The following is a 12,588-nucleotide window of genomic DNA, read 5'->3' on the forward strand; positions in this document are numbered from 1 at the left end:
ATTAAAAAAATGAATTGCATTGAAATCTAGTAGTTTATTGGACTCCTTCTAGGCACTCCTTGGAACAATAACAACAACAAAACTAAAGAATACAAAAAATACATGTTTATTTAAGAAAAAATAATCGGTTCTACCATCTGCTCTCTTGAAGAAAGAAAAAAGATTTGTGTGAAAGCAAGAGTTTCTGGAAAAATATTTAACTTCGTACATGACAGCTAAAAGTTAACACGCCATAAATAATCAGGACAAAAATCATTTAAGTCAATAGATGCATTGCCACTAACATTATCTAAACTATTCTCTTGATGAGCATACATACAACTGCAACAGTCACACCTTTTCTATAGTTACCTGAATTAGTCAACCACTGATTTATACTAATGGTTTTTGGTTCAATGTACAGATAAAGCCAAAAACCTTTGCATATATGAATCCAAAGTCAGATTGACAGAAGTGATGTGAAAGCACTGTAGGCTCTCCAAGGTTTTCACAACTCTGAGAGAAGACACTGAAAATGCTTGGGGACTCTCCTTTCCTCACTGGGTGAATTGTTGTGTTCTTCAGGCTAGTAATAATATGACAAAACATTATAGACAGAATGATTATACCCTCTGGTGATTTGATTTGCGGAAATGAATAGCAAAGTGTTTCAGAAATATTTATCTGTAAAATCAACTATTTCTACATCACTGTAAAAGATACTTAAATTCAGCATTCAAAATTTGATTTCAGTTACGCTTTTGAGTTACACTCAAAAGCATCTTCCTAACGTCAAAGAGAATTATTCCAGATTACAGTAACAAAACATAGATAGGAACACAGCTTCCTGTTAGAGCTTTCTGATGTCATTTATAAATTATGCACAAAAGTTACCCTGAAATATGCAGCTAACAGGGAAAAAGCAAAAGGAAAATTGGCAACAGTTGCGGCATTTCCTAATAACATCAAAAGTTAAAATTTTATGAGAATAGGAGAACTTGAGTTCAATTTGCTGATATTTAATCAGATTTAAAGGTATCACATGAAGATAGTTTCATTTCTTTGCAATTTAAAAATAACTTGAAAATAACTTTATGCAATACACAAAGCTAAGCACATGGAAGAACAAAATACAACAAGTCACCATGTGGTTTAAAGCTTTTAAAATACTGGTACCCTTAACACCAAGGTTCCACCCGGATTGCTGTGTATTAAGGCATCAGCTACCACTATCTCCCTGACTGTTCTAGATAGAGATGGAGCTATGATGAAACTGATGTATTGAAAAAACAGTAAACTGGTGTATTGAGAAAACAGTCCGATAACTTCTTAAGGTTGTATACAACTAAAGGATGCTATCAGCAGACCCAAGAGTATATCTCTCCCTTTATTTTTGCCCCTGGGAAACCTCAGTGAGTTTCTTTAAAAGGGAAGAGAAAACCTTTGTTTGAGACAAACTGTCTCAACTGTAACAAGAGGGGAAGAAATCAAAGAGTTACGACAAAAAACCTTTTTCTAGTTGTTCAAGAATACAGACACTGCCAAAATAAAAAGCAAAGAGAATGAGGACATCATGAAAGGAATTACATCAATTTTGGCCATTGGTGAGGAAAGCATTACTAACAATAAACATTTAAGTATTTTTATGCAACCAATATAAAATGGCTTTTGCTACCTTTTCTCAAATAGATTGTAAGATGTGATATGAAAGTACACATAAACTACTTTTTGAAAGTTGAATTATTGCATGAATCGCCATTTATTGAACTAATGAGAAGAATTCTGAAACAACTGCATCATATCAAGAGTCACATAACGTATTTCTTCCTTTCCCATTCTTGTTGCAGTTTTGTATAAATGGGTTACTACTAGCATTAAAACAAACAAAAACTAAACCCCATCACATTTCTAAGCAGTAAGTTGGTTATTACCAGTAGAGTAAAGAAGCACTGATGAGGACATAAATACATCTCAAAAAAATAGTGTGGCTACTGCAACTAGCCTAGCCAGGTAACCTGAAAATCTAGTAGGTATGGGCAGTACTGAAAGAAAACAGCAGTTCGTCTTTGTCCAAATCTGGAAAATGGTAACCATAAGGCAAAGACAATCAGATGAAAGGGATCAAAATTTAGTCCATCCTATGGACCCTATGAGCAACCGAGGCACGGGTCAGGATAGAGACAAAATCTTTGAAAGGGTTGCATCTGAGCATTTCCATTCAGCGAGTCTCAGAGTTTAGAAGCATGGAAAATTAAGACACTGAAAACTAGGAAGTTGCAAAACCTGAAAAAATGACGAAAAAATATTCCTTGCACTGCAAGCAGCACTAGAGATTTAACAGAACTATTACATATACTTTGAAAGGAATATATGATGCAAGTTACAACTGTTTCAGACTTCTTGTTAAATTTATTTTACTGCTATAGTAGCTATTGGTATGCAAAACACTCCTGATGTAGGCAAATTACTGATGCAAAACAAGAGAGAGGCATTCTTGCTTAGCTTAAAGATACATTTGATAACAAGTAAGCCAAAAAGACTCCACCTAAGGGGTATGCGTGTCAGGGAAGCAGTCTCATGCTTAGAGGTCCAGAAGGACAAAGCTTTAGATGTTTGAGCAAAGGCAAAAATCAGGAACACAGGAAATTAACTCCTACATAGTCTCAGATGACTCAGGAATATTTCCATCCTATTTCGTATTCAGAGAACAAAAGCTGAGAAGGAGGAATATGTGTACAGAAGTTTCCTTCATTACATTATACTCAAAGACAAGTAATTCCTGTGAATGGCTAAAGAACTTCTTCCTTTATACTTTATTTACTGTAAATGAAAAGTTCCTATTCCCATTCTCCAGATTGATTTCCAGCATGCTACAGAGGATTGAAATTCTATTCATTAGTAAAATTATTATTTGTTGTACAAAACACACCAATTTATTCACATGAAAAGAAAAAAAACAACTCCACTCTTATCCGATGTGTTCACTTCCAATATTCTAACTGGAAGAGTAATTGGTAGGATAGTTACAATTTTCCAATTAGACTTCTGAAAAAGTATTTTGTTAGAACTAGTAAGATACAAAACCACAGAAAAATCTGTTAGAAAATCCATTTTTCTCTAAGAGATTAGACATTACTTATTGCTCCCTGCTGTTCTGCAGACAACAGCTACTCTTTTCAAAATTTTAAACTTCCACTGGTAGCAGTTACCATGTGACCTTGAGGTTAATGGAAATTGCAAATCTGATATGCATAGTCCTTCAGATAAGAAGTGGCTCCTCTATCCCAAAACCTTTTAAAAACGTTTAAAAACTATTTGGTGAATTCTAGCAGAATCCCTTGGCTGACAATCTCAGTTCCATTTCCATTGCTGAAAGACGTGGGACATTCATATCCTACATAAGAGATTTCACGTTTCAAGGTCAGCACTGAAATTTGTGCCAATTAAAGACAAATATTAAAATCAAACTAAAAATTGTTTAAAATATTTTCAGTGAGAGCTAAGCTTTTAAATGTTATAGCATAATCACAATTAGCATAGGTTCTTCCCTCATCTTTGAAAGTTCTCACTTTAAAATTACATTTCTTAAAAAATAATTTTGGTCTTGAGTGTAATTTTAAATAGAATTTAAAATGCTATTCTGTATTTTTCTTTAAATCGAAGACTGATTACTCCCGAGAACCAAAGTGTCTTCTTTCAGGTATGCCATCAAAGTAAAACAGACTACTGCTTTCTTCTTCCACACTCATACTAGGAATTTTCATTGAGAAATGGCTATACCCTAACAGCACACATCAGAAGCACATTATTTATTGCCTAGTCTTAATTACTGAAATAACTAAAAACACTTTGAGATGTTTTCATTAAAAACTTTACAGATCTCTGGATGTTCTTTTTTTACAAAAAAAAAAAGTCGCTATATTTAGTTAATGAGACATAAATGTACCACTCTAAAGAATGAAAAATGAACATTTAATAAGTTGCTTTCTCAATTTAATTATTTCACTTATTATTCTAATTTAATGAGGTCAACAAACATAACAGCTGCAACGTCAGCAGGTAAGTATAATTGGATTTCAAATATTACAGTGATTAAGTATAAGTGGAAAAAAAATGCTGTAAACCAGAATGTTGGATTTCTTTGAGCTACATGCAGTTAAATTGCAGTAGAAAATGTGTATCCAAAATGCTTCTTGAATTTTTCATGGTGATTTTTTTTTACTATACAAAATTTAAAACACAAATAAGTCACTGAATTTACAATCAGTCCAACATCACAACTGGCATCCTAAATCTTGCCTTCTTTTGAAAGTAAGTTTAAACCTATCTTTAGGAGAACAGCGTGACAGCATGACATTATTATATATTTCTAAAATACAGATATCTTTCAGTGTTGTTTTCCTATTAAAAATCCTACTTAATTCAATCCTGTTTTATGCATACCAGGATATTATAACTGTTCATGTGGAAGCCAGTTCTGGATAATATTTTCAAACTATTTACTTTAGCTTTCCCTTAACATATAAACTATTTCTTCCTAATGATGCTTAAGAAAAAAGACAAAAACTAAAGGACTATTCTGAAGGGTGAAACTAGTAATTATAGGTGAAACTAGGTGAATACTAGAAACTAGAAACTATAGGTCACTTATAGGTGAAACTAGTAATATCTTTCACCCATGAAATAAAAATGGGAGAATGGAAAAAGAAAGAATATTCCTGGAGGAATAAATATTGGTGTCATAATCTTTCTACAACTCAATTTTGTTCTTAATTTTAGATAATTTCACACTACTGCTAACCAAGAAGGGAGTACTCTTTTACCATATAAATGTTAAATGACTTTTTTTCTGAATTGTACTGGAGAAGACTTCAAGCACAATCAGTCCTTTTTTTTTTTCCTAAAAGAATACAGCAATCTTATTCTCACAAATCCCAAAGAACCCAGCAGCACTCCCAGAAGTTGTTCTACTTGATCTACTGTATGAAAACAACAGGTAGATGAGGAAAGCTGAACTTGTGTGGTAAAGTCATTACCACGTGGGAACAAGCAAAGTTCAGGCATCAAAAGAAAAGAAATACAATGCTTTAAATATATATATATTTGGGAAATATGTCTAGCGACTTTTGATTCTTAAAAAAAACCAGAAGTGTGTAGGCGGGTGTATTACCATCCTCAACAAATCAAATAAGGTGCGATGAATCAAGAAATACACATTGAGACCTCTCAAAATAAGCCACACAAAAACTGGAAACCTGCTCTTCAGTAGCATAACCTCTTCCGTAACCTCTTCCATACTGTCTCCATCCTTTAGTAAGCACAGTGTAGCTGAGACTTTTGGTGCCATATCTGTTTGGTTTTTTTTACTAAAATAAAGACATGCAACAGTAGTTCAATGAGGACCTTCCACAGACTCCTATTGAACTCTTCTGCACACTTTTTTCTTTTTCTTTTTTATTTTTTTAGTTATTCAAAATTACTTTCATTGGTTGAATCTTTACACAAATTAAAATATTGACAGGTAAAAGTAGACACTTTGATTACTTCTAGCTACAGGCATATACATCTATTCCCACAGTGGCTCACAGCAGTTGTTTTTCAGCAGCTGGTGCCCTTTACTGGTTTGCCTTTGTAAGTGTTCCCATCAGATTTTCAACAATTTCAGGAGGTAGCACTTGGTAACATACATACACTTGGCAGCCGTGCAGAAAATGAAAATGGCTTAATGTTTTCTTCAAGTCAGACACAGTCAATTTTACCTCATGTTAATATTAAAAAGTGTATTTGTCTATTCACATTTGTTATTTGCATGTAAGGGACAAGAACAACCAAAAACCCAATTAACTGCAAGAATATGCAAGACTCACTGTGAGAGTTGCATAATAAATAACATTTTTCAGCAAATTTTGCATAGTAATTCATACACAAACATATGAGTTTAAAGGACTAAAAGAAATTAAATTCTTTATATTCACTAATATAAATAATGATCAGTATTATCCTTTGACCCATATTGTCAATGAATTATTCTTGTCTTTGAAATTGTCCTGCCTAAGAAGTTATAACTTGGATTTTACACAGCTGCTTACATTAAAGAAAGTTGCACATTATTAGTACTTAGAACAAGCAGAATATCTGTAAATGAGAATATCTGTTTAAGTTTCAGTTACAACTTCACTAATGAAAGAACATTTGAAAATGCTATTTTATATTCATGAGGATTTTTTCTGCCTGTACTTATGCTAAACAGTTTTTTTTTCCTTTATGTTTTCATTAATGTCAAGCCTTTGAAATTAAAAACATGCTTAAACACACATAGAGCATATTTATTAGTTTTTCATAGCATCCTATCTTGTTCAGGTAACACAATTGCCAAACTTCTCCTAAGATGTTAAGAGGCTCTTTGACAAAGGAAACCTTCAGTCAGTCTCATTTCAAAAGAATCAAACATTCACCATGTCAAACCAAAACAAAACCAACCTCCTGTGAGCCTATCAAGACAGGTTTATGACATCGTAGGAAGGGAACACTGTTTAGGAGTAAGAAAAAGGTTGTACTGCAAGTTATTTTTTTAATCAGGGAGACACTGTACAATCTGAAAATGTGGATGCAAATGGATGTCTACAACATCCACATGCTCAGTCTATCAAATGTGTGTCCAAGATCATAGAACCCAAAGCCCTGAGCATGGCAGCAGCCATGCAGCCAGTCATTCACTGCATCCATTCACCCCCTTCTTCGGTCCCAACCTTCAGCTGGGAAGATAGAGGAGAATACTACCTGCACTCCCAACCCCTTCAACATCTTTCTAAGGGACAAAGTCCCTTGTGTTATTTCCAAGTCTCCTTTTCACAGCCTCATTCGACCTTACAAGAAAAAGTAGGAATTGTTGGTAGTTCTCTGGCTTTACCAGGCTTGGTAGCCTCTTCACGATACCACAAATGCAGATCCCAGCACAAAGCATCCACTTTATGTTCATTCTTCCTCATCCCAAAAGAGGTGAACTTTGGCATTACTTCAACAATGGTGGACTGACACAGATTGTTTTAGTACGTATGGTCTGCTGCTCCATGGAAAGCTGCTTTTTGCTCTTCATAAGATCTGACAAGATGATACATCAGTTCTTGTCCCTTCCCAATTACTCACAATCTTCCTCTCTTTTCTGCATCCCACATATGTCTCTATAAGGGACACATTTTTTTTTTTTTTGCCTACCTACTCATCTCCTTTTTTATATACAGGTCTTTTTTTCTACTGAAAAATAAAAAACCTAGAACTCTGGGGAGCTGAGGGAGATAGAGGAGTAGGATATATAAAATAGTGCCAGTGGTGACAAGTCTGGTAAAAAGCATCTTTAACTTCAAAAATCACCTATGGATTAATAGGAAATACGTGTATACACACACATCATGTGGGTTGTATGTGTTGCACATATACACATAATAAATATATAAATTTTATGTATGGTTGCTTTTGTTTTTATACACGTCTATGATAATCTCAGACTGAGAATGGAACATCACGGATTATGATAAAGATGCCAGTCATGCCACGCTTACCTAATGCAGTGATGTTTCAGAACAGTTTCAATTTTCTTATCCTGCATTAACAGACAGGTCCTCTCAAAGATTACAGTAGTATCAAAGGTATCTCTATGCCAAGTCAAAAATCACAGTTTTCGAATGTTAACAGTATACTACAATCCTTACTGACAGGTACCACAGAATTCCAAAATACTTTAAAAATAATTGCAAATTACAAAATACAGTTCTCTAGAGGAACCTCATGAAATGGCTAAGAAATGAACACATCCAATATTTCACTCAGCTCTTACAAGCTAGCGCACACATGAGATGTGTATCTCAGAATAAGCAAAAAAAAAAGTTGTTACGAGTTTTAGCAAAAAAACAAAGTCAATTTCTTTCTTGATTTCTTATTCTTAGAAAGCCTTGATATCACTATCCCAGTTATTATCCAATTATTATTAAACACTTTCCTTTCTTCTGTTTTACTATCATTACCCTAAAAAAGAAAATTGTTATCCTCAGCCAACATCTTTTGAGATAATTCATTCTTTTCTCCCTCCTTTCAGCATAAGCATTAATAGCATTAAGCTATTATTCTGATGTTTTAGGAAACCTACTTTATATATTGTGATACAGATTTCAGAAATGCAAAAATACCCTCATTTCAGGAGACAAATATAGGGAGAACCATGTTTATTATGGCAGTCTCAGGTTATTAGACAAAATCTTCCATCTGTAAAATATTTATCAATTACATATTTGTATTTGATTATATATCTACTTCTTTTCTAATCTTTCGTTATAATGTTAGTTTTCAACTCCTCTAACTCATGGCTGTTAGCAAGTATTTGTAATTACTCATCCTTCCAGGCTTTGCTCCCAAGAACTGTGCATTGCTGGAACCGTGCACATGCCATGTTAAATCAATAAATTAAGAAAATCACATTTCATTCCAGAATTATTTCAAAGTTGTACTACAGCATTCAAAGCCTTGCCATCTCTGTACTGTATATGTGTTTCAGATATCATCTCAAGTCTACTTCAGTCTCTTTTCTAAAATATTTAGATAAGTTTTGTTTTAAAATGTGTTACTTAAAATAAATCAGATTCATAATCTGGAAAGCAATAAAATCAGTGATTCTGTTGACCAAAAAAGAGCATCCTATTAGAAAAAGACCTTTTAAACTAACAGAAAAGTTTTTACTAATCCAGAAAAATCAACTTTAATATTATAAATGATGTCATAGTATTTCTATAACGTGAGAATATTTTTGAAAATATTTTTTTCAAATATTTGTCATGATGGGCAGATGTTTTCTATTGCTGAAAGGAAAAGAACTATTAGCATTCAGGAAATCCTATAGTGATATCTAAAATCTGGAAAGCTACAGTCAAGTGAAGCACATTTTTAAAAACGATTACATTCTATGAGCTGAATTCAAGTATAGTGAGTGTCTTCCAGTCGTGAATTAGTGGCCAGCCACTTGACACTGTTGAAAAGTCAGAAGTCACAATGCAACCTCTAGAGCCCTGTTCTGCCTTTCTCCAACTTTGGATTACAAACAACTTTTGAGACCAGAATTCCACTTTACAGGTTGTATGTCATGGCAACAGATCTTTTTTGGTGATGAAGTAATGAACTACTTCTAGTAAGAAACAGGACTTTCCTGATGCAAAAGATGATAATTTTACACAATACAGACCACAGACTGCTGGTTCGGCATGAAGCACGTCTTTTTATGTGCTTTCAGGCACAGAAATCGTACTTTCTCAGACAATATAAAAAGAACAATGCATAAAAGCCTCAGATAACTCGAAGTTAGATATTCATACAATTTGACACAGAAACTGTAAATACTGACATTGGAATTCTAAAGTATGAATTCTAATAAGTATTCTAAAATATTAATTAAATCATATGCTGAATAAAATGAAGCCAGAAGGCCTTAAGATTAATGTAAGTGTATAATCTTAACTGCAATATTCTTGTTAACCTGTTATTGCACATTTAACCTCCCTAGAACCCTCACTCATAAAAGGTGAAGACAGACAACAATTCATAATATACATTACCAGCTCTTTAAAACACTGTAGCAAGACCTACATTTTTTTTCTTAAGTTGGGACTAATAATTATGGAACTTGTAAGCTTTCTTCAGAGCAATTTTTTAGTATACTTTCATTGGATAAATAGCAAAATGTCAATAAAACTAAAAATATTTGAAAAAAAAAAAACAGTCCAACCGTCAATTGCTATTTGAAAAATATGGAAATGAAATATACTCCGATATCAGCTTTGGAATAAATGGTCAAACATTCTGGATGTGAAAAATGTAATTTTGAAAAATGTAATTTATGCAAAGAACTTCTGTACTCCTATTCAATAGGCTTGCTTGTATAACTCAAAAAGCAAGAAAACGTTACAGAAAAAGGAAATATTGATTTTGTAATAATTCCTTCACATAATGCAGAGGAAAAAAAAACTTATTTAGACCATTAAGTAGTGTTAGTAAAAGGAAATGGCTATAGCATGAAACAAAGAAATAAATCCTACACTGAATACCCACTTTAGGTAAAACCCTGAAGTCATTTTTCACCAACAGCAATTTGTTAGATACAAGATTGTGAAAACAGGTTTAAGAGGAACTCTGCCTGACCTGAGTTTATGACTTTAGAGGTACATTTATTTGGCAAAAAGGCTGGTATGAGAACACCTTTATAGTAAGTACAAAAATGTATTTCAGTAATAGACAAGCTGCATGTCAAGCACCCAAAGCTAATAAATCTACGCTTGCACTTAGTCTATTTTTTTAAGTTCTTGTTATTGAAACAACCCAGCTAACATGCCCTTTTTCTAAGTAATAGTACTGTAATTCCTCAGATTTAACTGGTGTGACCGACTAGCTACTTAAAAGCCGCATGCGCTCATACTATGGTGAAAACACAGCTCTCCGAATACCAGTAAATGCCAAGAATAATAGTTATCTACAAATTGAGTTGGGGGTGGAATTTACTGCCTTGCGGTTAAGCAAGAACACTTCCTTCCCTTGCATGACTCTTCTAGCAGGACATGTGGTGCCCCACTGCCATTGACGACTCCGGAGATGCTCCTCAGCAGCAGTGCGGCATCCTCCATGCAAAGCACTAGTTGCTGCTTCCCACTCAACACGGGTAGGAAAGAAAGAAAATGAGATGACACCCATGGAGTTGTGACTGTGGCAGGAGGTGAAGCAGCACAGACTATAGTGTAGAAAAGTAGGGGTATCAAAACTGTTGCTATTGCCAGCAGTTTATGACCGATGATATCTTATACTTTATGGCTGCTAAATTGTGAAAGGTTGGCCACTTGATCTCATATTTGCAGTACATAAAGGAATTAAGTAGGAATGGTAGCTGCAAGAATTTGGATTTTTGCCAGTTTCAATCATGAGTTTCATCTTAGCATCTCTATTCTAGCCATAAGGTTTCAGATAATAATTTGCCAAACCTAAATATACTGCATTGATACAAATATGTTATTTCTTCATTCTAGAGTGCAGCTGAAGATATATCCTGATTACACTGCCAAACCTATACATAAGAGCTTCCTATTAAGGCCTGTGCTAGTTCAAGTCATGGTTTCTCCCTTTGGTGTTGGTCCAGTTTCGCCATTCTGCCTTATATATGTACCAAAAAAAAATTATATATATATATATATAAATATAAAATAATATAAGTCTACAAATTGGTTAAAATGGATTTGTTAGAATTGTTATTTAGAGGAATACATTTCTGGTCTTCTCAGCCTATGTTTATGCCAACCTAAGTGAGTAACAAAAATGCAAATAATTTAAAATAATACTTAAAACATTTAAAATGTTACTTCAGCTTACAAGATCCAGAGGCTTAGCTTTTGGCAAGAAGTTCAAAACATAAATGAAGTTCTTATTATGAACTCAGTTCTAACCTTAAGGACTGTGAGGATTAAATTTAACAGACCATTTTGCAGCATGCATGTTACATAGTCAAAGACTGCACCCAAACTGCTGACAATGTAACCAAAATCACATAGCTGAAGAGAAATATATATCATACCTAAAATTACTCTCATGCAAATGAAAACATACAGACTAAAAAGAAACGAAGCTCCTATGAGACAAAAATTCTTGCATAAAGATTCAGTTGAAAGTGAAATATTTTTCAAAGATCTAGCTCATTTTAGATGATTCTTAGACTAATTCTTACCTTTTCCTTTTTGAAAGGAAACTTAAAGGTAAATTAAATGTTTTGATAATTTAGCTTAATTACCAGCATTATGTTATGTCTACACCTCAAGGTCTCTCTGATTTTTTTTTTTTTTTTGTCTCTTAAAAGACAGAGGTGACATACAGAGTAACCAAGTAACAGAATTTTCATGTGCTACGTAATCTGAATATTAAGTTGAATGTTGTTTTTTTTTCCCCCCTCTTTAGCCTCTACACCACCGACTGTCACCTCTGCTACCCACTTGAATTCTTATGCTAGTATCAGCTACACTGTCTAAACATATTAACTTTGTGAAATGCACGCACTCTGCCACACAGTGAAGTTTCTGTCAGTATGTTTCCAGATCCATGCTTGCCAACATATCTAATAGACATCATTAGGTACTAAATTTTATTTTATGTTGCCACTTTTCTTCTCATGTAGTTTCTTATTGGTCATACTTCAGAGTAAGGTTTAGTTCTTTCCAGTCCTTTGGGAAAACAGATGCAGTTCAGGTTTTTAACCTTGAATGAGTGGAGGTACCACCGGAAATTTTCGAATCAAAAAGTAGGGTTCTTTATAATATCAAGAGCATATAACCTGGACTGCGTTAGGTATAACCATCTGACGTTGTTGGACCTGTATTGGACATGGTGATCTTACGGGTCTTTTCCAACCTAAATCATAGGATCATTCAGGTTGGAAAACACCTCTAAGATCATCAAGTCCAACTGTTAAAAACCAGCACTTCCAAGTCTACCACTGAACAATGTCCCTTAAGCACTACATCTACACATCCTCTGAATAACTCCAGGGATGGTGACTCAGCTACTTCCCTGGGCAGTCAATCCTTTCCAGTG

The 12,588-nt window shown here is 34.0% G+C and overlaps 1 protein-coding gene across 7 annotated transcripts in view; it reads right to left on the reverse strand.

The window, feature by feature from the left end:
* The window catches only part of ASCC3 (activating signal cointegrator 1 complex subunit 3), a 283,273-nt gene that overhangs the window by 214,670 nt on the left and 56,015 nt on the right, over positions 1-12,588 (reverse strand). The window lies entirely within an intron of this gene.

This window comes from Cygnus atratus, chromosome 3 (genome assembly GCF_013377495.2).
Source record: "Cygnus atratus isolate AKBS03 ecotype Queensland, Australia chromosome 3, CAtr_DNAZoo_HiC_assembly, whole genome shotgun sequence".
Lineage (NCBI taxonomy): Eukaryota > Metazoa > Chordata > Aves > Anseriformes > Anatidae > Cygnus > Cygnus atratus.